Source organism: Lygodium microphyllum, chromosome 14 (assembly GCF_053477565.2).
Source record: "Lygodium microphyllum isolate KBCC chromosome 14, Lygodium_microphyllum_v1.1.10, whole genome shotgun sequence".
In the NCBI taxonomy this organism is placed as follows: domain Eukaryota; kingdom Viridiplantae; phylum Streptophyta; class Polypodiopsida; order Schizaeales; family Lygodiaceae; genus Lygodium; species Lygodium microphyllum.
In genome coordinates this window covers 134621653-134648618 of record NC_141148.1, presented here as the reverse complement: position 1 = coordinate 134648618, position 26966 = coordinate 134621653, and the positions used below count along the sequence as shown (strand labels likewise).

The following is a 26966-nucleotide window of genomic DNA, read 5'->3' as shown; positions in this document are numbered from 1 at the left end:
CATCTTGCCCACCCTATCTTTAGTTAGAAGCTTTCCTGGCTACCACCTTCCACAACAAAAGATTGAGCTGCTTACTTGGTGTCGCTTTCCATGCACCCTCTAACCTCTTTCTCCACGTGTGGACTCGTATGCGGCTACTTTGATCTCCTGGACCAAGAGCCTGCTGTCTTTACAGCCCCCATGTGGCCCTTGCCCTAGAAATCAGCCCTCTTCTTCAGCTTGACCACAGGCTTCCCTTTGAGCTATTTACCATGCATTCTAACTGATTCTTGGGCCCAATTGAGCTTTTTGGGGGCCACTCTTCCCTTCTCATCAGAACCCCTCACAACCACTCAGCTTACCTCTCATCAAGGTCATGTTTGACTCTCAGTTATTCCATCATTGAGACTTCTCTACCCTCAACGTCCCATACATCTTTCCACTGCACGAATCCTTTCCCAGCAACAGGCACGGAATTCAACTCAAAGGCAAAGGGGAATGTCCACAAAGATTGCAGTAGGGCGACATCGCCCTTTCTCGAGTTATCCTCAGACCACTTCAGCCCTTTAATGACTTCTCTCCATCCATTCAGAAGTGCCTTGATAGACTCATACCTCCTGATATGAGTTTTATTGTTGATGACTCAATTTATCTTCCCACGTCAGGGACTCCCATCTTCCTCCAAGGAGCCTGGCTGAACTGATAGCATGCTTCGTGATTAGCATCCAGGGCTCATTTTGCTGTAGCCTTAAGAGCAGTCCATATGTGAGTCTTCTGGCTTTGTCCTCAACATTCTCTAGTCCTGGACCACACATGCTGAGTGGGGATGTTATGACATCCCAAGCTATGGCATGCCATCTTTCTCTTTCCCCATACGATCAAATGAACCTCCTTAGCATTTTCTCAATATTTTCACATTGGCTTTTGCCAATGGTGTTACAGCCACAACAAACATTGCAGCCAGGGACACAATCTTGTCTGCTACAATTAGCCTCCCCCAAAGGAGAGCTTAGTGTACCTACTAATTTTCTTTTCCACGTTGTCCATTAGCCATTTCATCTTCTACCCGTGTGATGCCCAACCCCACAGGGGTCCCTAAGTATCTAAGAACTTCTCCAACCTTAACCACTTTAAACCCATATTGCTAGATCCAAACTGGCAACTCCTGCACACCTAAGAACAACTTTTCGGTCTTAAGTCTGCTCACCATTGCTCCAGACAACTGAGCATACTCATCATATACCTGTAGAAGATTGTCTACATTAGCTTTGTCGGCTCTAAATATATTAAAATTATCATCTGTGAACAGTTGGGAGCACCTTTGTGTGCCATCAGGCAGGGGCAGCCCATGAATCACTCCACACTGCAATCTAAAACCTAAAGCCTTCAGCAGAGGGTCTACTGCAATGGCAAACGGCAAAGGGGCGAAAGGGCATCCCTACCTCACAAATCTTTGTAAGTCAAAGGACTGAGACATATACCCATTTACTTTGACTTTGACAATTGCATTCGAAAATGGCATCTTTACCATATTGCATAAATGAACTCCAAACCCCAACTTCTCCATTACCCTGAGCAAGAAGTCCCACCTCAATCTGTCCTAAGCTTTGTCTAAATCCATGTTTATCAAAACAAAGTTACCTCCCATCTCCATAGCATGCTCTCCTGAGATCACCAAGTTCAAAATGGCATCTCAGCTTTTCCTACCATGCACAAACCCATGTTGGGCCTTATGAAGCACCTTACCCAACATAAATTTCACCCTCAAGGCCATGGCTTTTGCGACGATTTACATATTAACATTAAGGATGGAAAAAGGCCTCACACTGCCCTGATTTATCCCTTATGACAGATTTAAGTAGTAGCTTGATCCGACCTTCACTCACCTCCTATGGGATTTCCCCTCGTCTCATGCAAGTGTTAGCATAGGTGCATATATCCCTGCTGCAAGCTCCCCAAATAGCTCCTTATACCTCAATTAGAATGCCATCTGGTCTTGGGGATTTTCACCCTCAAGGCCATGGCTTTTGCGACGATTTTACATAACATTAAGGATGGAAAAAGGGCTCACACTGCCCTGATTTATCCCTTATGACAGATTTGAGTAGTAGCTTGATCCGACCTTCACTCATCTCCTATGGGATTTCCCCTCGTCTCATGCAAGTGTTAGCATAGGTGCATATATCCCTGCTGCAAGCTCCCCAAATAGCTCCTTATATCTCGATTAGAATGCCATCCGGTCTTGGGGATTTTCCCCTTTTCATCTTCCTTACCACATTCTCTAATTCATCTATAGAAAAGGGGTGCCCTAGAAGAGAAGCACCATCTTCTGCTATCACCTTCTCGACTGGCTGGAGACATATATTAACCCTTTCTTCATAATTGTCATCCACCGTAGGGGCAGCCCCATGATGCTTAATAGTAGGTGTTGCAAAAATACTACTGAAATCGACACCTCATCAGTATGCCTTTGTCCATCATTGTCCTCAATCACCAGTATGTTTCCCTTTCTCTAGTTTTGCTGCAGCGCTTGAAAAAAAACTAGGTTGGAGGCGTCTTTTTCTATATTATATTTCCCTTTTAGTTGTGTCTTGATAGGTGCAATTCTGCCCCATTCCTCCGTTTTAAGAAAATTTTCAATTTCCTGCAAGATGTTGACCAAAATAATATCCCTAGGACAAGAAGTAACAGCATCTAGCAAATATCATCTGATAGCCTAATGTCTCTCTCTCCTTTGCATAGCCTTAAATCTGCCATATCTTTTGACAATTAATGTGATTGCATGTATCCCCTTATGCATCTTTCTTTGGTGTGAAGCCCTCATGCTAGCCTCTACCCACCCTTTAGATGGCTCTGTTAGAATTTGCTAATTCTATGGGCAATGCCCAATATTCTAGTCAGTTAGTTTGCAATGTGAACACAACTAAGTTAATAAGTGTATCACCACATTTAGAATTAGTACTAGAGTTAGTGGACTTCAGTGGAGTTAGGGGTTAGGTCTACCTTAGACCTAAGGTTGTATTTTTGTTCTATCACTTTCACTTTAGCAAGTATACTCAATCATTTTCAGCTCACACACACACACTCTCTCTCTCTTTTTTTTCTGTGAAGATAATTCAATTAAGTAGTAAATATTTACATCAAAACATCAGGTCAGCAAAGAAAAAACAGACACAAATGAAAGTCTACCAAGACTCTAACACATAAATATCACACAAAAAGGACAACTGGTGTGGAGCGGACAATATGCAACCAAGGAGCAGCAATGTCAGAAAGAACTAGATCAGCTGACATCATAAAGGAGATCTGCCATAACACTAAACCACGAACACAGGCCACATGACCATGGATGCCCGATGCAGAATAAAAAATAAAGGCATTTTGAGTACGCCAAATATGCCACAGGGCTGTCCATCAAAGGAAATGGAAGAGGCAGGAATAATCTGAATGCAAAGTAGACACAGAGGTCATCTTTCCCATAATCCACGAATGAGCTAATATCCGATGCTAAGTCGCCGAGGACCAAACACGGGAAACAAAACTCCAAATCTGTCAAGCAACAAGGCAAGAGACAAAGAGATGAAGCAATGTCTCATCACATGTAGTGCAAAATACACAATGACCAACAGAGATCTTGCGAGCATGCAACACATCCCCAATTGAAAGACCCCCAATAAGCAACCTCCACATGAACACTTTACCCTGATAAGGAACCATAGACTTCCAAATTTGGATAAATCTTTCCTGCCACTTCTTTTTGCTATCTTGAATATGCCATAATTTATTAGCCTTTCCAGTGACCCATCTTTTGGCCTCCACTATCTGAAGGTATATCTGATTAGCTAACCTTTTCTCGAAATCATTAGAAAGCACAAACATCCAATCTCGCCAAGGAGGCAATGGTTGTAACATAGGCAAAGGAGAGAACCTCAGAAGCCTATCCTATATGACCAACCAAATGTCATGATATCCTCGAGGCACTAACGAAAACACCAGAAAGAATAAAGACAGGACTGCCCAGGAATGACACCATCAAGGACTGTCTGCAACCCCAAACAAGCCATCCAATTAAACTTGTCTCGCTGCAAATCTTTATCAGGCCAATCCAACAACCTCAAGGTAGCCAGTACTTCTCCTTGCAACGGATTCTCCTCCTTATGAGAATCAGGAGGGTGCCAAACTGCAAAATGTAACATCTCTTGCCAAGATGCAATCAAATGAGAAAGGAGAAAAGACTAGGAAACCTTAATAGGCCTTGTGGAATTAAGCACATGCCACCAAGAAGCATGAATAACCGTGGCACCATGAGAGATCCCAGTCCTTTCTATGAAAAATTTTGCAATATCTAACTAGGGATGACTCTCTACACATTGTGACTGCAGAAGAGCTAATCTCAAAGCAGCCATATGCCAATTAACATCCAATAAAGCTGCTCCCCCCATCCTTTTAGGAGTAGTCACATGCTGCCACGAAATCCACACCTGGCCCAAATGATTTCCTTTCTTTTTCCACAACATGAATCGGATAGGCTGAACCAAATCCAAAAGAGACTTCTTAGTCCAAGAAAGCAATGGCAGAAAAAACGAAATCATACGGATCATGATGCATTGAGCAACTTTAAGTCTCACATGAAGAGGCCAGCCTTGAGATTTCTAGTACATGAACCGATCATGAATACAGGATGACATCCAATCAAGCAAGGCACAGGGAGCTACATCCACACCAATAGGATAACCCAAGTGTCTGGTTATATCTCCCTTAGAAATCACAACTCCATGCCAACCCAAGGCCTGCAAATCATTCTCCGTACAAGAAAGCTATGTAGATTTCTGAGCATTAATGTGAAGTCCCAATGCCAAAGCAAAAAGATTCCACACAACCATTGCTCGATTAACATTAGTGCGATCAGTCTTAGGGAGCATAAAGAAAACATCAAACAAAGATTGACCCAAACGTTGGGCACCACTGGGAAGAGACAAACCAACAATCTCACCTTGATCGGCCAACTTATCCAACAATGACAGCATCAGGTGTGTGACTAAAGCAAATAGCAAAGGGCTGAGAGAGCAGCCTTGTAAAAGAGACCGAGACAAGGCAATTTCATCTATGATCCCTCCATTAAGTGCAATACGAGCCACAGCAACCTGACTAATGGTATCAACAAGAGAAATCATGCAAGGACCAAATCCCATGGTGGACATAAGCGGCACAAAAAAGACCAACTAACATGATCAAATGCCTTTTCAAGATCAAGCGGAAGCATAACAGCTTGCTGGCCTGAAGCTTTGGCATAATCAATCCCCATTTGAACATTCAAAATGTTATGCATTATATTCCGATCCTTAATGAAGCCATATTGATGTGGATGAACCAAGTGCGGAAATACTTTCTACAATCTGTTGGCAATGATTTTAGAGAGGATTTTATATAAAAAACCCATAATAGAAATGGGTCTCCATTGTTTCAAAGAGGTCAGAGAGGGAGCCTTAGGCAATAACAGAATGACAGCAATCTTCACATCTCATTAGGCATCATACCAAAATTTCACACTTGCTAACATAGGTGAGTTAATGGGTCCTTAAGCTATTCAACATGGGCTGAAAACAGCTCATTAGGAAGCCCATCCCAGCCAGGGTTTTTCTTCGAGGCAAATGGACAGCACATCTTTCACTTCATCCTTTGAAATATCAGCCTCCATCAAATCAAACCATTCTGGCATAACCTGGTTACTAACCAAATCACAAATGTATTGGTGAGCAGAGTGAATAGCATTGAAAAGAATTTCTTGTGGACCCAACAAAGATTTACAAAAGTCAACGCACATTTGAATGATGGAAGCAGGATCAGTCACCATAACACCTTGCTCATCCATAACCGCACAATATTTTCCCGAGCGTATTTCTAGCGAAAAACGAGCAAAGAATTGATGAGATTGGTGTTGGAAAATAGGTTAAATAATGTATGCTGCAAGATGAGGAGACTTATATCCCATAAGCACTGTGAGGAGAGTCGAGAAGCTGGAAAGCTATAAAGGCATGTACTTGATTCACTTTTCAAAAAAATGCTATTGTACTTTGTACTTCACTGTGAGTCTCTATCATGTCCTACTCAGGATTGTGTTTATGAGTCCAATCATTCTATCTTGGAACCTAATTGAATCGTGTAACGGTTAGTGTCATTTGCGTATGTTGTCATGGTTCTAGTTACTACATTCCAACCTCCATAGCTATAGCCATGCTCGAGATCCATGTTTTGTTACATGGTATCAGAGCCATGGTGGGCATGGTCTAGCTTTCATCACTGCTCCTTGAGTTCCTCACAATCTCTGGTCAACTCAATGCAAGCATTTGAGTTCATCTCCTACTCCATTCTCACACATCTCTTCTTGGCCACCATAGCCAACCTGCACCCACTTACCTTGGAGCCTTTGGATCTATCCATACAAGGCATATCTCACTGAGGTTTCTTCAAAAAAGTTGCTCAGCAACTCAGGGCGCAACATCCTACTACCTGAGACCTCAACATTGCGGTGTATATGTAGTGGCATTATCAAAAAACCAGCTCGCTGTCTCTGCTGTGCCCTATGATAGTTGTACAATCTGCGCTACCTCTGGAGGCTGCGATTTATCCTGCGTATGCGAGGCATTCAAAGCCTATGCTATAGGCTATCTTCCACCCTAGTCTTGGCCCAACCTTGTTCTTTTCTCATTGCCATCATCAATAGTGATTTTGATCACTCCGACATTACCTCTGAAGTCTATTGCAGATCTGGAAGTGCCCGAGGAAGCTAAAAAATTACCTAGCAACATCGAGCCCAATATCAAGATCTTCAAGACATAGTATCTATTGATACTCAACTAGTGCTTCTTGGCACTTAGGGTTTTTAGCTTACTCAAGAGTAACTCATCTTATGATTTCATTTCAACTGCTTCAAAGCCTATTCTTAGTTTGTAATGATTTGAAATTTTTATTGATCCAATTCCTTGTAAGTCTCAATCTCATTGTAAAAGGACAAGCACTGCCCGAGTGTCCTCGTGGTAAGACCTTCTAAGGTGACTGAACTGGAGCAAATAGCAAAGTTTAATGGTGAAGGCTTTCACGCTTGGAAGGAGAAAACCATATACCATCTCATGAGGAAAGACCTCTGGGATCTCTTTGAGGAAGATGATGCACATGACAAGAAAGAAGATGCTAAAGAGGAAGATGTTGTAGAAGAACCAACCTAAAACAAAGGCATGGAAGAAGATAAACAACAAAGATCTAGGCATTATTACCTGAGGTCTATCAGATGATGTATTACATCACATCTTTGGCATCAACGATGCAAAGAAGGTATCGAAAGAACTTGACAAGATGTTTGGTACACAAGCAAAGAACTCAGAGACAAAATTACTTATGCAGTTTTATAAGTTGGATGTAAAAGACAGTTCATCTATGACTGTACACATCAATAAGTTCAAGAGCCTTAAAACTCAGCTAGCAACTCTTAAAAAGAACATTGATGAGGATAAGGCAATAGCAGTGCTACTTGCCAGTGTTAATCATGAACCATATGAGAACATTGTTTCAACACTAAGTAATGTTCCCAGTCTCTTACTCAAAGACATTGAGCACTCACTACTAGATGGAGAAAGAAAATTTAAAAGCAAGGATGTAAAAGAAACCAGCTCAAGGGATAACCTCTTGTACACCAAGGATACTTATACAACAAAAGGACATGGTCGAGGATTTACCACCAACAACAACAAGGACCGAATTATTTGTCACTACTGTGGCAAGACTGGCCATGTAGCCAGTGAATGTTTCCACAAGAAAATAACACAATAGGTGCAAGATGATCAGCATCAAGGTCAGTTTATGAACGAAGAAGAAGAAGAAGATGCTTCCGCCACCATAAAAACTCTGACAAATTATTCTAAAGAAAGTTTCATCATGTTTTTTCCCATTGTGAATGTTTTTCTTTCCCTTAGTGGATTTGTATTGAAAAAACCCTTGCTAAAAATGTAAAATTTCAAGCTTGACTAGACTAGGCTGCCCATGAGCTAGTCTCCCGGGCCATGTCATCATGTAGGGGGGCAAAAGCCAGCAAGTGTAGGAATTCATCATTTGAGGGGGGGGTGTTGAAAAATAGGTCAAATGATGTATGCTGCAAGATGAGGAGACTTGTATCCCATAAGCACAGTGAGGAGAGTGTAGAAGCTGGAAAGTATATAGGCATGTACTTGGTTCACTTTTCAAAAAAATGCTATTATACTTTATACTTCACTATGAGTCTCTATCATGTCCTACTCGAGATTGTGTTTATGAGTCCAAGCATTCTATCTTGGAACCTAATTCAATCGAGTAACAGTTAGTGTCATTTGCCTATGTTATCATGGTTCTAGTTACTACATTCCAACCTCCATAGCTACAGCCATGCTCAAGATCCATGTTTTGTTACAATTGGTAGTTATTATCATGTAAAGCTTCCGCTCTGGTCAGCAATTTGTATTTAGCATATTCCTCTTTGTGAAGAGATTGAACTCTAAAATTCAACCATTCAATGCATGTGAGTAAGTCATCAGTGGTATCCCCTGATTGATACAGAGACAACGAATGGGCCAACAAAGATTGCGCATGCTACAATTCAGCAGTAAAGAGGAAGCATGCTGAATACCATACTGTCTAGGCAATGCTCATGCATTATCCCTAAAAACAGCCCATGCTTCCATACCTCAAGATAGGACCCTCAAGCTAAAAGAAGCAATCAATTGCTAAATACATTTCAAAAACTGATTTTGCAACAGAAAAGATTGGTTGAAACGAAGAGGCAAACGAGCAAGGAGAGCCTTAAAGGCATGAACAGGTCTGTGGGTCAATTCCAAAACCAAAGGATAGTGGTCTGACAAAACATGTTGTCGCTCCACCACCTATCAATGATTGCAAGAATAAAAGAATCATTCCGATGATAAATGTAGATCCTATCAAGTCTGGCCTAGGTATTTGGATGTTGAAGAGAACGGTAAGTATATCCAAACTGTAAAGGATGCATTCAGGACCACATGTCCTATTTCAAAGACACAACTGCTAGAGCATCCCAAGCGTGTCGCTCGGGACCACCCATGACCGAGTGCGGTGAAGTCGCCTAATCCGCAGATACACATGCATTAAAATCACCCATAACAAAGTCTTGATGAGCCATGGCAAAGCAGTGCAAGTCATCCCAAAACTTACCACATTCCCGAGTAGTAGGAGTATACATGCCCACTAGCCACAAAACCTCTCCCTCTTATAGGATTTCCAGTACCAGAAATCTGCCACGAGGGTCCCGAGAAACCAAGGATGGTTGCATGGAAGATCTAACAGCCAACATAACTCCAGATTTATGCGGAACCCGACCACTAAAAAAAAACTGCATAATCATTATATACGTAAGAAGATTCTGCCAAAGCATGCTGTTTGTACTCCACAACACAAAAAACATCCCAATTTCCAACTAACACAACTTTCCACAACCGATACTTCTTACTGCCCGAAGAAATGCCTTTAACATTCCATAAAGCAAGTCTCATGATAGATCATAGAAAAGAAAACTATTGAATCACCCCTTTTCCTTTCCCTTTAACATCACTAGTTTTAGGTGCCTGAAATCTCTCCATCTCACTTCGGATCACATCTACAAGATCCGCCCTCTACAAACTAACAATCAAAGCACGAGAACAAAATTATTGTTGCTGAGAATGGAAAACACCCCGAAGAGACACAAGCCTCCCACGCGTGTCAAAGCGCAAAGTAGAATCAGAAGCCCTTTTATCATCCACATCAACCGCAAGAACACGTGAAGATTGAGATTTCATATTACCTCTGCATTGAAAAGTCCGAGTGATAGGGTGTGGAGTGTTAGCAGATATTAGTCAGCTCATGGTGTGAGTCTGTGTGCCAGAGGCTGGGCATTTTATGTAGTATTTTATGGCACATTTTTGTGGCCATTTATGATGTATTTTTAGTATTTGTTGCTGGCCGACCAGCATTAAATGCTGGCCGACCTGCATTTTATGCTCCCCACTTTTGTGGCTATTTATAGGGCTCCTCCTCCACAGTCTTCTGTGCTTCAGCCATCAGTGGAGATCCTTCTGGGAGAGAGGAGCCGGTGCTGAGGAGCCCACGCAGCCAGTGACTCACCGTTGTATGCTGCTGTCTCGTGTTCGATATGGATTCCATTTCCCGAGCATACATCTGAGTTCTCATCTGTCTACTGTGTTCATTCATTCTTTCTTTCTTCTGTCTTGTGTTTCAGCATTTATTTCAGCATATTCTTCACGCTTCCATTGCTGCACCACTTCTGACATGGTATCAGATTTCAGGCTGCAACCTATTTGTGCTGTGTTTTCTTGCTGTTTTCAGGATTTACACCCTTCTTGCTGATCAGGCGGCTGTCCTTCCTACTGGCGCATGCTGATTTGCTGCTGGCAACAGTGTTTCAGCATTTGCGTTTTGCGTTTTTCTGGACAGATTTGCGTTTACTGCTGTTCCACTCTTTGCTGCCCGTGTTTCCTTCATCAAACTGCTGGCAACAGTCTTTAGCCCCTGTTTCTTCAGTTTGCAGCCTGCGTTTTGCTGTTTACAGCATTATTTTTGTCTGTTTTTCTGATTATTCAGGCCGTTTTTGCTGTTTTTGGCAGTTTTTGACTGATTTTTTCACTTTGTGCAGCAGCTTTTGGCTTATTTTGGTCAGCCTTTGGGTTATATTGCATGTGAACTCACTATTTTTGGTGTTTTTGGTTGCGTTTTGGCTGTGCTCACTCTCCCAACGACTTTCTTTTCTTCTACTTCTCTTCTTATCCTCTCCATATGGCTCCTCCGTGCACTTCCTACAAGCTCCCCCCGGAGTTTGATGGAGTGGCCAATGCTTTGCGGGCGCAAACATCATCGTCTCCTGTCAGTTTTACCCATATGACCTCGATGCTTCTTGAGCATGAGGCATCCTTGAGATTACAGGGGCGGCTTCCGGCACATTATGGAGGTGAGGCTTATGTAGCTTCAGAGAGGGGTGACGGGAAGAAGAAGTCGAAGGCCCAGTGTTACCACTGTGGCAAGAAGGGACATTTGCGGAAGGACTGCAAGAAGTTAGCGGCTTCCAGGAAGAAGGAGCAGAAGACGAAGCGGGATGGTGACTCTACCGATGAGTCCTCTCCTTCATCAAACTCCGACTCCGATCCTCCGACCAAGGAGAAGTCCAAGGCGCGGAAGGGATCCTCTTCTTCGGATCGCGGGAAGGGCTTGGTGGCCCCTTCCTCGGCTGCTTTCTAGTGGTGGTGATGCGGTCATCCATCACGACTCTCTTGTGCCAGAGAGAGAGTGTGAGCGGGTGTTGGTGGGGCTGCAGTGCCTCATCTATATTTTGATATAGATGTACAGGATCCAGAGAGGGATGTCCCTGACGCATCGACGGTATCTGGCAGTGAAATCCTAGAGACTGGAGTTGATTTCTGGGTTCATGATGAGCTGTTCTTCTTGACAGAGAGCGAGAGGCTTTCGTCTGGAGCTCACATGAGGGGACACTTTGGTGGTTTGGCCAAAGGCGGGAACTCCATGGTCACATGTTCAGAGACATGTTTGGCAGATTGGCTTTGTATGTCCTGAGTGACATAGGTGACATTACACAGAGAGCTGCTATGAGTCTTCTCTATTTTCAGGTGTTGTTGGTATGATCGACATCGGCATCAGATACTCTCCGAGGCATCTTGGTGGTGGGCTGGCCACTCACCGCTTGGACATCCATGGTCCTTCTGGTGTTTCTTTGTTGTGTAGTTTATGATTCTCCATCATTGTACTATTTCATTGTATCAGATCACACATGATCTGAGAGAGGGTGTTAGCAGATATTAGTCAGCTCATGGTGTGAGTCTGTGTGCCAGAGGCTGGGCATTTTATGTAGTATTTTATGGCACATTTTTGTGGCCATTTATAATGTATTTTTAGCATTTGTTGCTGGCCGACCAGCATTAAATGCTGGCCGACCTGCATTTTATGCTCCCCACTTTTGTGGCTATTTATAGGGCTCCTCCTCCACAGTCTTCTGTGCTTCAGCCATCAGTGGAGATCCTTCTGGGAGAGAGGAGCCGGTGCTGAGGAGCCCACGCAGCCAGTGACTCACCGTTGTATGCTGCTGTCTCGTGTTCGATATGGATTCCATTTCCCGAGCATACATCTGAGTTCTCATCTGTCTACTGTGTTCATTCATTCTTTCTTTCTTCTGTCTTGTGTTTCAGCATTTATTTCAGCATATTCTTCACGCTTCCATTGCTGCACCACTTCTGACATGGAGGTGGGTGGGTAGGAGTCGAATGAGAATCCTGTCTAGCATTACGTCTAACCACAGTGACCCAAGAATCATCTTGAGGAGGCAAATTCTGACCAACCGAAAGCGATGCACGCTCAATACCAACTTGGGAAACATCCTTCTTTCCATCATCATGTCCATGCTAGACAAGAGGCATAGGATCAACTTCATTCTGTTGAACCATCCGCTAGGGATGAAGCTCTTGCATATCCATGTCAAGATCCAGAGAATGCTGCAATACCTCAGGGCTTCTATCACATTCTAAAATGAAATGACCCAATTGGCCACATCTAAAACAGTACCCAGCAAATGTGTCCCATTTAAGCTCATAAACCAACGTTTGCAACCCAGGAACCTCAAAATAAATTTTGGTTGGGCAAGGTTTCCCTATATCCCAAAGCATACAGGTCCTGTTCCTATTGCGGGAGGCCAACCAAGGCTCCACCAACACCTCACCAAGGGTTCTCAAAACCAAAGAAAGAAGTCACCAAAGATGTGCAGGAAAGTCAACCACCTCTACCCAAATAGGGCATGCCAGTACCTCTTGAAACTCAGCCATAGGCCTCCATGGGACCATATCTACTAGTTGACCAGCCCTGAATAAAAGAATCCATTGCATAATGTGAGCACGCACTTTCGGGAATGAAAAAGGGCCTCAAAAAACCCCCTCGATCCATCATAGATCTCTTCAATGAGAGGGGCTTGCACTTGCCCTGAAGCATCATCTTGACACAACTCAACACTGACAAGCATGACTGTTGCCAAGCATGAATCCTAGTAATCAAAGGAGTCCTTCCCATAAAGTAAAAGATGGCTGCCCTCTCATGGAAAGCAACAATCTCCTACAAGACCAGGTCAGTTCCATAACAACAAACACATGATCCCCTTCCGATAAAGAGGTCACTTTACCGTCATTGGCATGAACATAATCCAACATAAGATTGTTGGCAATGGCAAGCATAAACTAAAGAGACCCATCAGTCTATGAGCATGAAGCATGAACATCTTGCTGAGGCAAATTCATGGCACATAAAACTGATTCATCAATCGACATCTTACGACGTTTACCCATCTCATCCCCATCCATCAACTGCCCAGAATCCTCAACCAACGAGTCACCATCCGATTCCGCAAAATCTTTATCATCCCCATGCCCTATATGCTGGTCAAGAAAGGCCACATCAATACCATTTGACACCTGTAGATTCGCCATAACAAAAATCTCGGTGTGTATGTGTGTGTGTGTGTGTGTGTGTGTGGACGGATGACAAATGACGAATGACACCTCTTTGATGGATGATGCTTGACGCTTGACGCTTGTAGTGACGGATGTATTGACGAATGACGTCTGACGTGACTAATGTGGACTTTGGTCTCACTGGACGTTACTCTCTCTCTCTGCTCAACTGACACTGGCGTGAGGATGACAGCATGAGGACACTGGCGTGGACGACTGCCCGGACTGGACGCTGGTGTGAGGGTGACCACTCGACTGGACGCTAGCATGAGATGGGTGTTGACGTGTCTGGCCGACGGCACTCACAGGAGCGCTGACGCGAAGGCGTTGCTTTGCAGGGGCACTTCTCTGCACAAAGAGCGATCACTATCCTAGAGAGTCGCGCCTCTGCACAGAGAGACTCTGGCTACCCTTGAAGCTGCAAAGGTATTGGCAATTGTTTAGGAAGGGTCTGCAGGGTCAATTCAAGCACACTGAGTGGTTGTCCTAAACTGTGAGATGGCAAAGACTACTGACAAAGAAACTAGTGGACATGAGACTGAACTTGATACACAACCAATCGGGCCAACCACAAGAGGCATTGCATCAGAAGGGCGGTACAAGACCCCCACTAAGGACAAAAAGTTCTATAGGAAAAACCGAAGGAAAGCTCGTGAAAATGCCACTCCCACAAAGATGCAAAGGCTGATTGCAACAAATGGTTTGGATGACATGAAAGCCCTCATAAGAGCTGAGATTGCAGTAATATGTATGCCAATGTTGGACAAGGTGACAAGTGGCATGAATGCGATGCATGAAATATGGGGAAAGGAATTGAATGCTAAAATGGATGCAAACCTGAAAGCGTGCATGGGGGTGTGTGGCAACATGGACAAAGATGCAAAGGCTGATTGCAACAAATGGTTTGGATGACATGGAAGCCCTCATAAGATTGCAGCAATATGTATGCCAATGTTTGACAAGGTGACAAGTGACATGAATGCGATGCATGAAACATGGGGAAAGGAATTGAATGCTAAAATGGATGCAAACCTAAAAGCGTGCATGAGGGTGTGTGGCAACATGCACCAAAAATTCATGAATAACCTGGATACAAAGCAAAAAGATGTATATGAAAAATTATAGTAGACATTCAGGGAAGAACTAAGTGATGATGTAGAAGCAAATAGGAAATCATGCTCTAACGGCTGAGATGATGCAAAATATAAAGAAATCAAGGCTAACTTGCAAATGGATATGATAGATAACTTGAACAAGGTAAGGGACACTTGGAAAGCAAATATGGATGCATTGAAATCTGATACAAATGCATGCATAGCAACCAAGGACATGGAGATTGCTGAACTCAAAAGGCAGTTAGTCTCATGTAAGAATGAATTAGTGACATACAAGTCAATGATGGATGCACAAACAACAATGCCAGATGCACCAAAATTAAAGAAAGAGGTGGAAAGTTTAAAAAAAGACATGCACACGTGGGTGAATGTGGTAGAGGGAGCTCAAAAGAAAGTAGAAAATGTTCAGCAAATAGTGAACGAAAATGCACTATGGATCGAGGTAGTCAAAAGAAACAAAGGGGTGCCTCAGAACAAAGTAGAAATGATGAACGCAACACTAGAGGAGAAAGCAAAAAGGAAACTCCATGCATTGCGTGTACATGTGGTGGGGTGGGCTAAAAAAGGAAGCCCCCAAGAGGATGCTAACACACTTTGTGCTAAGATGGGTGCAGACGAGACATGCATTATGGATGCTTGGAGGATAGGTGATCCAAATGACAAAGAGGTCAGATCCTCATGTTGAAATTTGGGGACATGGATAGCAAAAAAGCCTTCTTATCAAAAAGAAAGGCTTTGAAGCGTGAAAAGAGGTCAGATCCTCGATGAGGAAGTCACACCCACACAATTAGAGCACAAAAGGGCTTGCAACTTTTTTGGGACATGCCTCTACCCAGTCAGTGCCACGGGAATCCAAACCCGGAACCGGTTGTTTACCTTTATCCAGAACTTTAGGTGGCTGGGCTGCATCCTGTGATGGAGCATCAAGCACCATGTCTTCCATAGGCAGCACAACATGCTCAGCATCTGAAGACGGTTGCTTCTCTGGGCATTCGGCCATAAAATGCCCCAATTTTCCACACGAAAAGCAGTGTCCTGCAAAGTTGCCCCATTTCAAACGAAAGTGCAAAGGATGCATGCCAGAGCAATTAATACGAAGCCAAGCAGGCCTTTTCCTAGCAATGTCCCATAACATACATAAACGGTTGCGATTCATGGCCCTTAGGCTCGGGGGACAGCGGCCATGGCATCCTTTAACAAAGGCCAATAAACAGCCGGGCAATTTTCCACTTCAACCCACACCGAGCATTCACGTTGAAGCAGGCGCTGAAAGTCTGCCATCGGGCGCCATGGCACAACATGGACCAAACGGCAATCAAAGAACAATGGGAGTTTAGACAGAAGATCAGCCTGATGCTTTTCAGATTTCAACAGCACCTCATAGAAGCCTCGGGGCCCAACAAAAATCTCCTCAACACACTCCGCCTGTAGTAAATGGTGCAGCCCCTGGCAAATATGGGAAAGCACTGGAATCCTGCCAGTGAAGAATAGAATAACCGCCCGATCATAGAACACCGAAAAAGAACGCAAGACAGTTTTCGGGTCCACCGTGGCTTCCAAAACATCTTCAGTTCCAGAGTCCGAAAATGCTTCATGATTATGTTGGACATACTCGCCAAGCAGAGTGTTGGCAAACTCCAACAAATGCTCCCAGTCAATGTCCTGAGAATCCACAGAGTCAGAGGTAACCTTAGCATAAGAACGTTCCTGATGACCCATTGTCTCTTCAAGTGTATGCTTGGAGTGTTTGCCCGCAGGCTGAAATTCAGGAGCAGGAGGCATCTCCTCTGTGCAAGGAACCATATCCTCCGGTTCCTCTGTATTAGAATCCAGACCAAGGGCTGCCACCGTTTGGTCGATAAAGGCCATATCCAGGCCAGCCATGCTTCTCTCTTCTGTCACGAAATACTGATTCGCGCTAAGGCGAAGAATAAATCTGTTTACCCTGCTCTGTCACACTTGATCTGTTACCTGAGCTGAGACGGGACGATGACAAAGGTGAAGGGGCAGGTCAGGAACTGGGCATCTCTCTCTCTCTCTCTCTCTCTCTCTCTCTCTCTCTCTCTCTCTCTCTCTCTCTCTCTCTCTCTCTCTCTCTCTCTCTCTCTCTCTCTCTCTCTCTCTCTCTCTCTCTCTCTCTCTCTCTCTCCCTCGCCCCATGGCACGAGGATGGCACACTACCAGACCCACTTCCTCCAGGTATCTGAGGATGGTTTCATCACCCGACCCAATTACATGGACACACAGCTGCCTTATGGACTACGCACAGTTATTGGTCAGATCCGCACCTCATTCCACCACCTGAGGATTGAGACAGGCTGATGGGAGGGTATACAGACAGAAGAACGCATATGCCCACTATGCGATAGAGAGCCAGAGACAGAGGAACACTACATCTGCCGATGCACTGTATATTATGACATACGAGGTAGATACCACTGTCTGTTTCGAGAGGGTTTTGGACCCCTGAGACGGATCATGCAGTTTGAGGATCAGAGATGCTTGGGATTTTTCCTCTTGGAGCTCCAGAGGCGCAGAGCAACAATTCTACGGAGTAGGAGGCCCCCACAGCTCGGCTCACATAGACAGAGAGCAGTCACTGACTTTTTCACTAATACACGACAGAGTATGGCAGATACCACTACTACTGCCACACAGCCTACAGGAGTACATCATCATTGGACCTCATCTTCTGTAGGTGTCCCTTTGGATAGAGCAGTGGCACTTAGCCGGTCTAGGCGCCCACGTCCACCCGGACGAAGGCCTAGACATCCACACCACAGACAAATTAAAGCCATCATTGAGCGCCACAGGAGACAGATGCCGAGACGCCTCAGCCATGCAGAGATACACCTCCCTAGAGAACAGACATATCATTGATGGAGAGTTTTCCTTTCTCTACTCTCACTTTCAGATCACTGACATGTTTTCCTTTTATAGGACACTATTTCATTTCCTTTTCAGTCTTATAGACATGTTTTTCATCTTTTTTCTCGTTCCAGATGAGAAACACACCATCATTGTATGTATTGCTTTGGTCTCATAGGCCACATTGGCCTTTTAGAGACGTTAATATACTCTCTCTCTCTCTCTCTCTCTCTCTCTCTCTCTCTCTCTCTCTCTCTCTCGCTCTGTAGGTCCCGTAGACTTGCAAAATCAGGAAACCGCCAGGCTGCAGCAACAGGACTGCAACGGGGCTCCTGTGCAAAACAAGATGGACGCGAGCAGGTGAACCCCTGACCAACAGGGCGTGTGAAAGCAGGCGAGTAGCTGAGGGCGCAAATCCAGGCGACTGTGCAGCGTCCGAGGGGAGACGTCAAGCAAGACTCCGCGCAGTAGGGCACAGTCGCATAGCAGAGGGAGACCGGGTCGCGACCTGATGGCCAAGGTGGAGGACGCGAAGGCAGCAAACGAAACACGGACGAAGCAGACCTGGCAGGCACAGACGTCATCGGAGAATTTTGAGCCTCCACAGGTAAGCGCCCGCGTGCAGGATGACGTTCGCAAATAGGAAGCGACGATGCAAGCGATTTAGGGCTTTCTCTGGCGGCGAAGAGACAGGACGCGATCGACCGCCATCTCCATGCACTCACGATTCCTCTCTCTCTCTCTCTCTCTCTCTCTCTCTCTCTCTCTCTCTCTCTCTCTCTCTCTCTCTCTCTCTCTCTCTCTCTCTCTCTCTCTCTCTCTCTCTCTCTCTCTCGTAAAAGGTAATTGTATTAATTACGAAAAAGTTTACATGATTACAAGATACACGATGGCTCTACCCCATCGTGTGTACACACTGACTCTTTACAAGAACCAGATGGCCAAAGAGTTACAAAATCATGGCAAAGATGCGGAGGAAATTGCCATATGCCAGGGGCGTAAGTCCTCCCGAGAGAGGATGTCAGAGTGCCGGAGAAGATCTATCTGCCAATACAAGAAACCTTTAAGCCTAGCAATATGCCGCTGAACATTATAAGCGGAATCAAAAAGGAAAGCATTCCGAATGGTCCAGTTGTGCCAACAGCCCCAATATCGAAGAAAGTGAAACAAGATCTTCATATGTGGCTGTGTCGGTGTGGGATATTTGGGCTGCGCGAAAACCCAATCAAACGGGCGAAGCGAGAAACCAACCACCGCTTGCCAGACGGTTGACAAGAATGACCAGATTTTCTGAGCAAGGGGGCAAGAAATAAAACGATGACGGGCGGATTCCACAGTGGTGGTGCAAAAGAAAGAGTTGCCATTGGAGATTCGGCGCTTGGAAAGAGTTGAAGCAAGCGGAAGACCACCAATCATCACCCTCCAAAGAAAGACCTTATATTTGAATGGTGTCTTATTTAACCAGCCCTCCATCACAGTTACCCTCCACCATGACCAGGATTTATGCAATCCCCATAGAATATTAGCTTTAGTAACCAGCCATTGATGATCTTTAATCAGAAGATGATACACCTGGTTAGCTGAAGCCTTTTCTAAATTCAGCCTGCCTGCAAAGTCCCAGTCCTGCCAGGGACGATCCGTAGCAAGGGCAGGAAAGGGTTGTCTGCTCTGAAGCACCGTCAAAAGCTGTTCCCATAAATACCTGTATCCACGAGGGATCCTGAAAAGCCTCCTGGCTGTATGAAACGACATGAACACATTGCAACTGACAAGAGTGGCATCCGCGACCGAAGTTAAGCCCAAACGTGCCATACGGTTGAATTGTGGTCGAAGCTCATGTTTACCGTCCCACGAAATTAACCACGAGACTCCCAACAGTTCCAATTGAAACGAATTAGTGGCTAAACGATCCTCCGCTGGATGCCACTGAGACTTCCGGAGGACCAGTCTCCAGGAACACACCAAATGGGCAAGCAGAGATGAGGAAGAACTGGAGAACCGAGAATCGGCATTAAGAACATGCCACCACGAACTGCGGATGTGGGTATTACCATGCAGAAGCCCGTGATCCTCAAGAAAATAACGGGCTATGACGACCCAAGGATGACAATCCGAGCACATGGCGCGAAAAAGAGACCAGCGGAGTGCCAGCATATGAGTGTGGGCATCCAAAATAGCCCCTCCACCTATGCGTTTTGGGGTGCATGCATGCGACCAAGAAATCCAGGAAATACCCGCATGCAAGGAATCCTTCTTTCATAACATGAAACGAATAGACTTCGTAAGATCATTCAGTGTAGTAGTAGTCCAGGGTAGCAATGGCAAGAAATATGTAAGCATTGGCAACATTATTGTCTGGGCTACTTTGAGGCGAACATGGAAGGGCCAGGCTTGAGACTTCCAATACAGAAACTTAGCCACCAGTTTCTGTGAAATCCACTGTAGTAGCTGCTTTGGGGGAACATCAACCCCCAAAGGGTACCCAAGATGCCTGACAATGGAGCCACGGGGGACAACCATTCCCTGCCAGTCCAGTGAGACTGCAAATCCGACTCCGTGCAGTTGAGAATGGCCGATTTCAAGGCATTACTGCGAAGACCAGAAGCCTGACCAAAGAGAGCCCAAACATCTAATGCTTTGTGAAGGTTATCTTTGTCCACACGCAGAATCATAAAACTGTCATCAGCCAAGGATTGACCAATGAAGTGCTGTCCAGAGGGAAGCAACAATCCAACCAACTGAGTAGAAGCTGCCATATGAGATAACATTGAAAGAACCGGATAAGTCGCAAGGGCAAAGAAGAGAGGACTCAAAGGGCACCCTTGTCTGACAGAGCGGGCAAGGACAATTGGCTTGGTAACGCCTCCATTCAACATGACCCGCGAAGATGCTGCAACACTAATAGTGTAGATCAGACGAGACATCCGGGCACCAAAGCCCATAGCAGACATAAGTTCTGCAATGAAAGACCAGTCCAGATAATCAAAAGCCTTTTCCAGGTCCAATTGAACCAGTACGACCTCCTGATTTGAATGCCTTGCATAATCAATCGCCAGTTGCGCGTTTAATACATTGTGCAAAATGTTTCTGCCCTTAATGAAACCATATTGGAGAGGATGCACAATGGCAGGAAGATGCTTATGGAGGCGATTCGCCATAACTTTGGAAAAGATTTTATACATCGAACCCATCAAAGAAATCGGGCGCCACTGTTTCAACATGGATGGTGAAGGAACTTTTGGAAGCAGTTTAATAAGACCTTCTTTCCAAGAGGAAGGCATGATCCCTATTTCCCATACCTACTGAAACAAAGCGGTCAAAGGTTTCGCGAGCTGGGTGGCAAAAAACTCAAAGAACTCATTGGTGAGACCATCCCAGCCAGGACTTTTATCCTTAGGCAAGTGTAACAGAACATCCATAACCTCCGACTCACAAATATCTACCTCCAGAGTAGATTGTATGTCCTGAGGAACTTGATTGCGGACCAAATCATAAAAAACTGAACGAGCATGAGTAATTTGGGCTGAAGGAGGAGAAGTAGAACCAAGAAGGTCGAGAAAATAATTTCTACACATATTCACAATCATCTGCGGATCAAGAATCATTTGACCTTCTGCATCCTGGAGCCTAGTCATATTCTCTCGAGCAGGAGAGGCATGGAGAGCTCGAAAGAACTTATGGGTCTGACAAGCACTGTCTTGCAGAGTGTCCGTCAGATGTTGCAATTTGACCTGCTGATAGGATTTCAACTGAAACTCTTTAATAAGATCAGCCAGACGCGTTGCCAGTGATAGCAGAAATGCGTCATCGGGAGTATCCACCAGCAAAGAACGAACCAAAGCTAGCAATTCCTCCGCTGCCTGTCGACGCCGCCGACAAAGAGAGGCATGATGGATCCCATACTGGCGAGCAACCCGCTGCACATTGGAGAGCAATCGTTGAAAGGAAGCAGTGCCCTGAGATGAGAAATCCAATAAGAATCGATCAATCAATTGCTGCATATAGCCCTGGAAGATTGCATGCTTCAAATAGGACGAGTTGAAACGCAAAGGGAGTCTATCCAAAAATTGCTTGAAAGGTGCAATGGGTTGTGCAAGGAGCTCAAGCTGCAAAGGGAAATGATCCGACAATGCATATTGTTGTAACACTTTCATTTCGAGCATCTCAGGAAGGAAATCATCATCCTGCATGATGTATATGCCGTCTAACCGTGACCATGTTGTGGCATACTGGGCAAAATGGAAGGTAAACCCTATAGAAGAAGGATACAGCCAAGACCAGAGATCTTGTTTAAGAACGGCAAAAGCCAACTGCTGCCACATACGTCTTTCCGGCGCATCCATTACCGAATTTTCTGATGTGGACTGTAAAGAATCAACACACATATTAAAATCCCCCATCAAAAAACCCGGTCTGCCAAGGGACAAGGAAATCTACAAGGTATGCCAAAGCTCCCGGCGAGAGAGAGGATCATTCGGAGCATAGAGGCCAAGTAACCATAAGATCTCTCCTTCGAATAAAATTTCAATCACCACAAAGCGGCCATGTACATCATTCTTGATAAGAACCGGCTGCTTCACTATGACTCTTGTGCTTAACACCACACAAGACATCCCACTGATTCTCATGCAATATTGTCCACATGGCATGTTGCTTGTGGCGAGAACAAATTCCTCGCACATTCCACGTAGCTATCTTCATGTGGATTCAAAAGAAGATCAGGTACGAGGCACAGCTTGCCTCGATGAGACCTTTTCGGCGAGAATGTCTAGGACACCCTCATCCAAGAAATCAGCTAACACGGCAAAAGAGTTCTGACGACCAGATTTGGAAGTGGATGGCATATCCGCTGATTTGGGGATGGAGCGGGGATAACGACGATCCCATGGGGTAATGACGTTACCTCGAGTATCAAAAGCCAGCTTAGCAGGTGGACCCTTTGGACCATCCGAAGACACTCTCCTAGCTGGCTGTTGACGGGGAGCAGAGGAAACCATAGCAGGAGCAGAGTGCTCTGAAGACATCATTTCTTTCCTGCGCATATATGTAAGCATGGAATCTAGTGAGGCAACAGGCACAGTATCCACCATGCCAGCAACAAGCCTGTTGCCTTTTTTCTCGCGTACATCTACCCAGCATTGCCACCAGAATCCAAACCCAAGACCTATTGTTTACCTTTATTCAAAACTTTAGATGGCTGGGTGGCATCTTGCGACGGCGCATCACACACCATATCTTCCATGGGCTGCGCAACATGCTCGGCATCTGAAGTGTGGTGCTTCTCTGGGCATTCAGCCATAAAATGCCCCAATTTTCCACATGAAAATCAATGTTCTGCAAAGTTGCCCCATTTCAAACGAAAATGTAAAGGATGCATGCCAGAGCAGTTAATGCGTAACCAAGCAGGCCTTTTTCGAGCAGTGTCCCATAACATACACAGGCAGTTGCGATTCATGGCCCTTAGGCTTGGGGGCACCAGAACAGTGCCCACAGCGGCCATGGCGTCTTTTAACAGTGGCCAATAAACAGCCGGACAGTTTTCCACTTCAACCCACACAGGGCATTCACGTTGCAGCAGACGCTGAAAATCTGCCATGGGGCGCCATGGCACCACATGGACCAGACGGCGATCAACGAACAATGGCAGTTTAGACAGGAGAGCAGCACGGTGAGTCTCTGATTTCAATAGCACCTCAAAAAAACCCCGGGGGCCAACAAAAATCTCTTAAACACATTCTCCTTGTAGCAGACTGTGCAACCACTGGCGAATACGAGAAAGCAGAGGGATCCTACCAGTGAAAAAAAGTATCACAGCACGTTCATAGAACACTGAAAAGGAGCACAAGACATGTTTCGGATCCACAGTGGCTTCCAGAACATCTTCGATTGCAGAGTCCGAAAAGACTTCCTGATTATGTTGAACATAATCGCCCAGCAAAGTGTTGGCAAACTCCAACAGGTGCTCCCAATCAACCTCCTGGGAGTCCACAGAATCTGAAGCAACCTGAGCATAGGAACGATCCTGGTGATCCATTATCCCTACCGAAGTATGCTTGGTGCGTTTGCCCGCTGGCTGGAGATCAGGAGCAAGGGGCATCTCCTCTGTGCACGGAACCATGTCCTCTGGTTCCTCGGTGTCAAAATCCGGACCAAGAGCTACCACCTTTTGGTCTATGAAAGCCAGATCCAAGCCAGTCAAATTGTATCAGTACGTATGTCGGACAGAGGCCGAGTGAAAAAGTCGCGGGGGGCAGAGACACGCAGGCCTCTCTCTCTCTCTCTCTCCCTCTCTCTCTCCCTCCTTTTTGTACAGAGTCGCTGTCCAGGGGCGTATTCTGCACGCACAGCTGATGAAAGCGGAGCTTTACCTGTCAGCCTCAGTCGTGGCCTGTCCCAAGAACCCTGGTGGCAAGGCACAACCCTAACAATGCAGGGGCAGGAGGGCGGAACAACGGCCTGGCAGTCGACGGAAGAGCAGGACGGTCTGGGGCACAGGGCAGGGATCCGTTGTCAGCCGAAACCCTAACGGGCAGGGCGAAGGGGTAAGAAGCAGGCACAGAGGTCGGAGTACAGGCGGGTGGGGGACGCAGGCAATGGGCCGTCCAACAGCAGGGCAGGGGACTCAACGGCCATGGAGGGCGTCAAGGGCAGGCGAGGGGACTGCAAAACCAGGGGACCGCAGGGCTGCAACCACAGGGTCGCAACCAGGCGCCGGTGCAGAAGAGGACGGACTCAAGCAGGTGAACCCAAGATCAACAGGACAGGCGAACGCCGTGGGCGTCCGCAGCGCAGCTCAGCAGGTGATGGGCTTGCGTCGTGACAGGAAGGCCCGCCAGTAGGCGCAGGAGGCGAAACGTCCAGGCGGTTGTCTCGTGCAGGAAACAGGGCGCCAGTGGACGACAGGGTACGTCCAACACGCAGCAAGGGGCGACGGGGTAGTGACGGGTAGACAGAAAAGGGGCGCAGCGAGACGTGGGCAGAACGGACCTAGCACGAAGGGACGGGATGACGTCAGGCAGAGCGCCGTGCAGGAAAACGCGCCCGCGCGTCAGAAGGCAGCAGACCTGCCATCGCTCCGCGCGTCTCTCTCTCTCTCTCTCTCTCTCTCTCTCTCTCTCTCTCTCTCTCTCTCTCTCTCTCTCTCTCTCTCGTCACTCGCCCTCCTGCTTTCTACTGCTGAGGCTATGTTTGAGGAGCTAGCTGCGGCCCCCCTACCATTTCTCTCTCTATCATCTCTGGACCCATGTAAAGCCGTCAGCATCTACCTGCAGGCCTGTCAGCAGAGCCGCCTTGGCTCAGAAACACGTGCAATCTGCTGCCTGATGCCCAAAGTCGTGGCAATGCAGGCACTGCCCTAGTTGCCTAGTCACAATGACTTGCTGCCTAAAGGAGTGACCTCCTGCCTCAATCTCTACGAACTTTGGTATACTCTTTGTGTCTTTCATGGCCACTCGTACCTTTGGGACTCCTGCAAGCTGTCACCGCATCCGCGAAGGAGGCACGAAGAACTATGCCGAAGAGCCGTTCAAAGTCCTCCACTAACTGACGGTACTTTAACGCCAGTCCGAGGAAAAGTAAGGTGACTAGATGTCTGAGAAATCTATTATGGAGCGTGAATGTCTCCACTGTGAAGCTGCTATACCATGGAACCATGTAAATGACCCCCTTCATGGAGGCATAGGGTGAGCTCTCCACTAACTCCTAGCTGCATCCGCACAGGTGAGTCAAACCACGAAGATTCCTTGGCCCATGAGGACTGCCTCCATGATCTGTGTTGTGCCAATGGGCAGCGTGGAGTGGAGCCAATCCCGCAGCTGAGCCCTTGATGGGAAGTGTCCAACGACCTGACCAAAGATCATTGTTTCTTTCAACTCCACCTCTGTGGCATGGATGGCTAAGAGTTGTTCCTCAAAGAGGATGATGCCCAAGGTGTTTGAGTGGGGGGCACTCGCAGAATGCGCCGGCGTCTGACCAGAGGTTTCCATTGTGCGTCCCTGCTAAGAACCTACCTATCACGCTGCTGTGCTACCGAAGGGGAGAGATGGTGCAAGGGGAGGGAGCAACTGGAGGGGGGGGAGGGGAAGGAGTGGGGAGTCGATGGCGAGGAGAGGGAGGAGTCGATGGCAAGGAGAGGGGGAGGGAAGTTGTTGTTTTCGAAGCAGGTAGTGTGTCTACCTGGCCGAGCCTCAAGGTGGAGGAGGCAAGGGCAGCGCGCGAGGGGAGGGGGGAGGCGGGGGTGGATGGCAGAGTCTTGCTTGGTGGGGGAGGGGGAAATCACGGGCAGGGGATTGGTAAGGGGACAGGCGGGGGGGGGGGGGGGGGGGGGGGGGGGGGGGGGGGTTTTTGGTTGGAGCCACGGGCGGCTAGGGGGTAAAGAGGTGGCGGGCGGGATAGGCGCTGGGGGACAGCAGGGCGGGGCGCAAGGTGGGTGCAAGGGGGGTGCAAGGGGAGCGCAGGGGGAGGCAGGGTAGGCACAAGTCGGGGGGGAGGGCTGGTCGGCGTAGGCGGGGGCATAGTGCAGGGGGGAAGGTCGGGCGTAGGCGAGGGGGAGGTCGGACGCAGGCAGGGGGGGCGACAGGATAGGTGATGGATGGCGAAGAGAGGGGCGACGGGACAGGTGACGGATGGCGAGGAACAAGGCAGGGGCGATAGAGAGGGAACAGTCGGGTGGGCTCGATTGCTCGGGCGATGGTGGCACAACGAATCTATCGGGGTGGGGGTAGCTCACGTGACGCAACGGGCAGAAAAAGGCAAAAAAGAAGTAAGTCTAAAGTACTATACTGCAGCAAAGTTAACAAGCATGTCCAAGGACCCTTTTTTAAATGCTATCATACATTCCATGAAGAATATTCAACATAGACCTCATGGACCTTGCCAAATTGTAATATAAGTGGCAGTTTTTGTTTCACTCTTGAAAATGTTGTGCATGAAAACAGTGATACCTATCACCAAAGAAAGAAAAACTTGTGAATACAACTTGTTCAATAAGATGAAAGGAAGGTATGCTTGATCTACCAGTATAGATATAGTTGTATATATGCTACTATTAAATAAGGTATAAGAAGCTATATTGATTCATAAGTTGTAAATAGAAACTTCTCCTAGAACTCTCTAAAAGATATATGAGATATTGAAAGTGTAAGCCCATAGGAGATTGAGATGTTTTCTGTGAAGTTGTTAGTAGAAATTCCTTCCTTTATAAAGCTCTCTAGACAGAGATATATGAGATATTATTGCTTTCAACTAGACTAGATAGATACAACATGGGTTGTTGTTTTAGTTGTTTCTATAATAAATGATTAGGGATTCCCCCTCCCCTCTTTCTTTGTAAAATTATTGTAACGGAGTAGTAGTTTCTATAAAACACAAATGTGAATATGATATTTTACATTGTGCTATGCTTGATTTTTCAAGTAAGATATATATGAGATATTATTGCTTTCAA

At 46.2% G+C, this 26966-nt stretch overlaps 1 protein-coding gene across 4 annotated transcripts in view; it reads right to left on the bottom strand.

Moving 5' to 3' along the window:
* Positions 1-26966, bottom strand: part of LOC148026138 (potassium channel KAT3-like) — a 93224-nt gene that overhangs the window by 8405 nt on the left and 57853 nt on the right. The gene's annotated exons all lie outside the window — the stretch shown is intronic.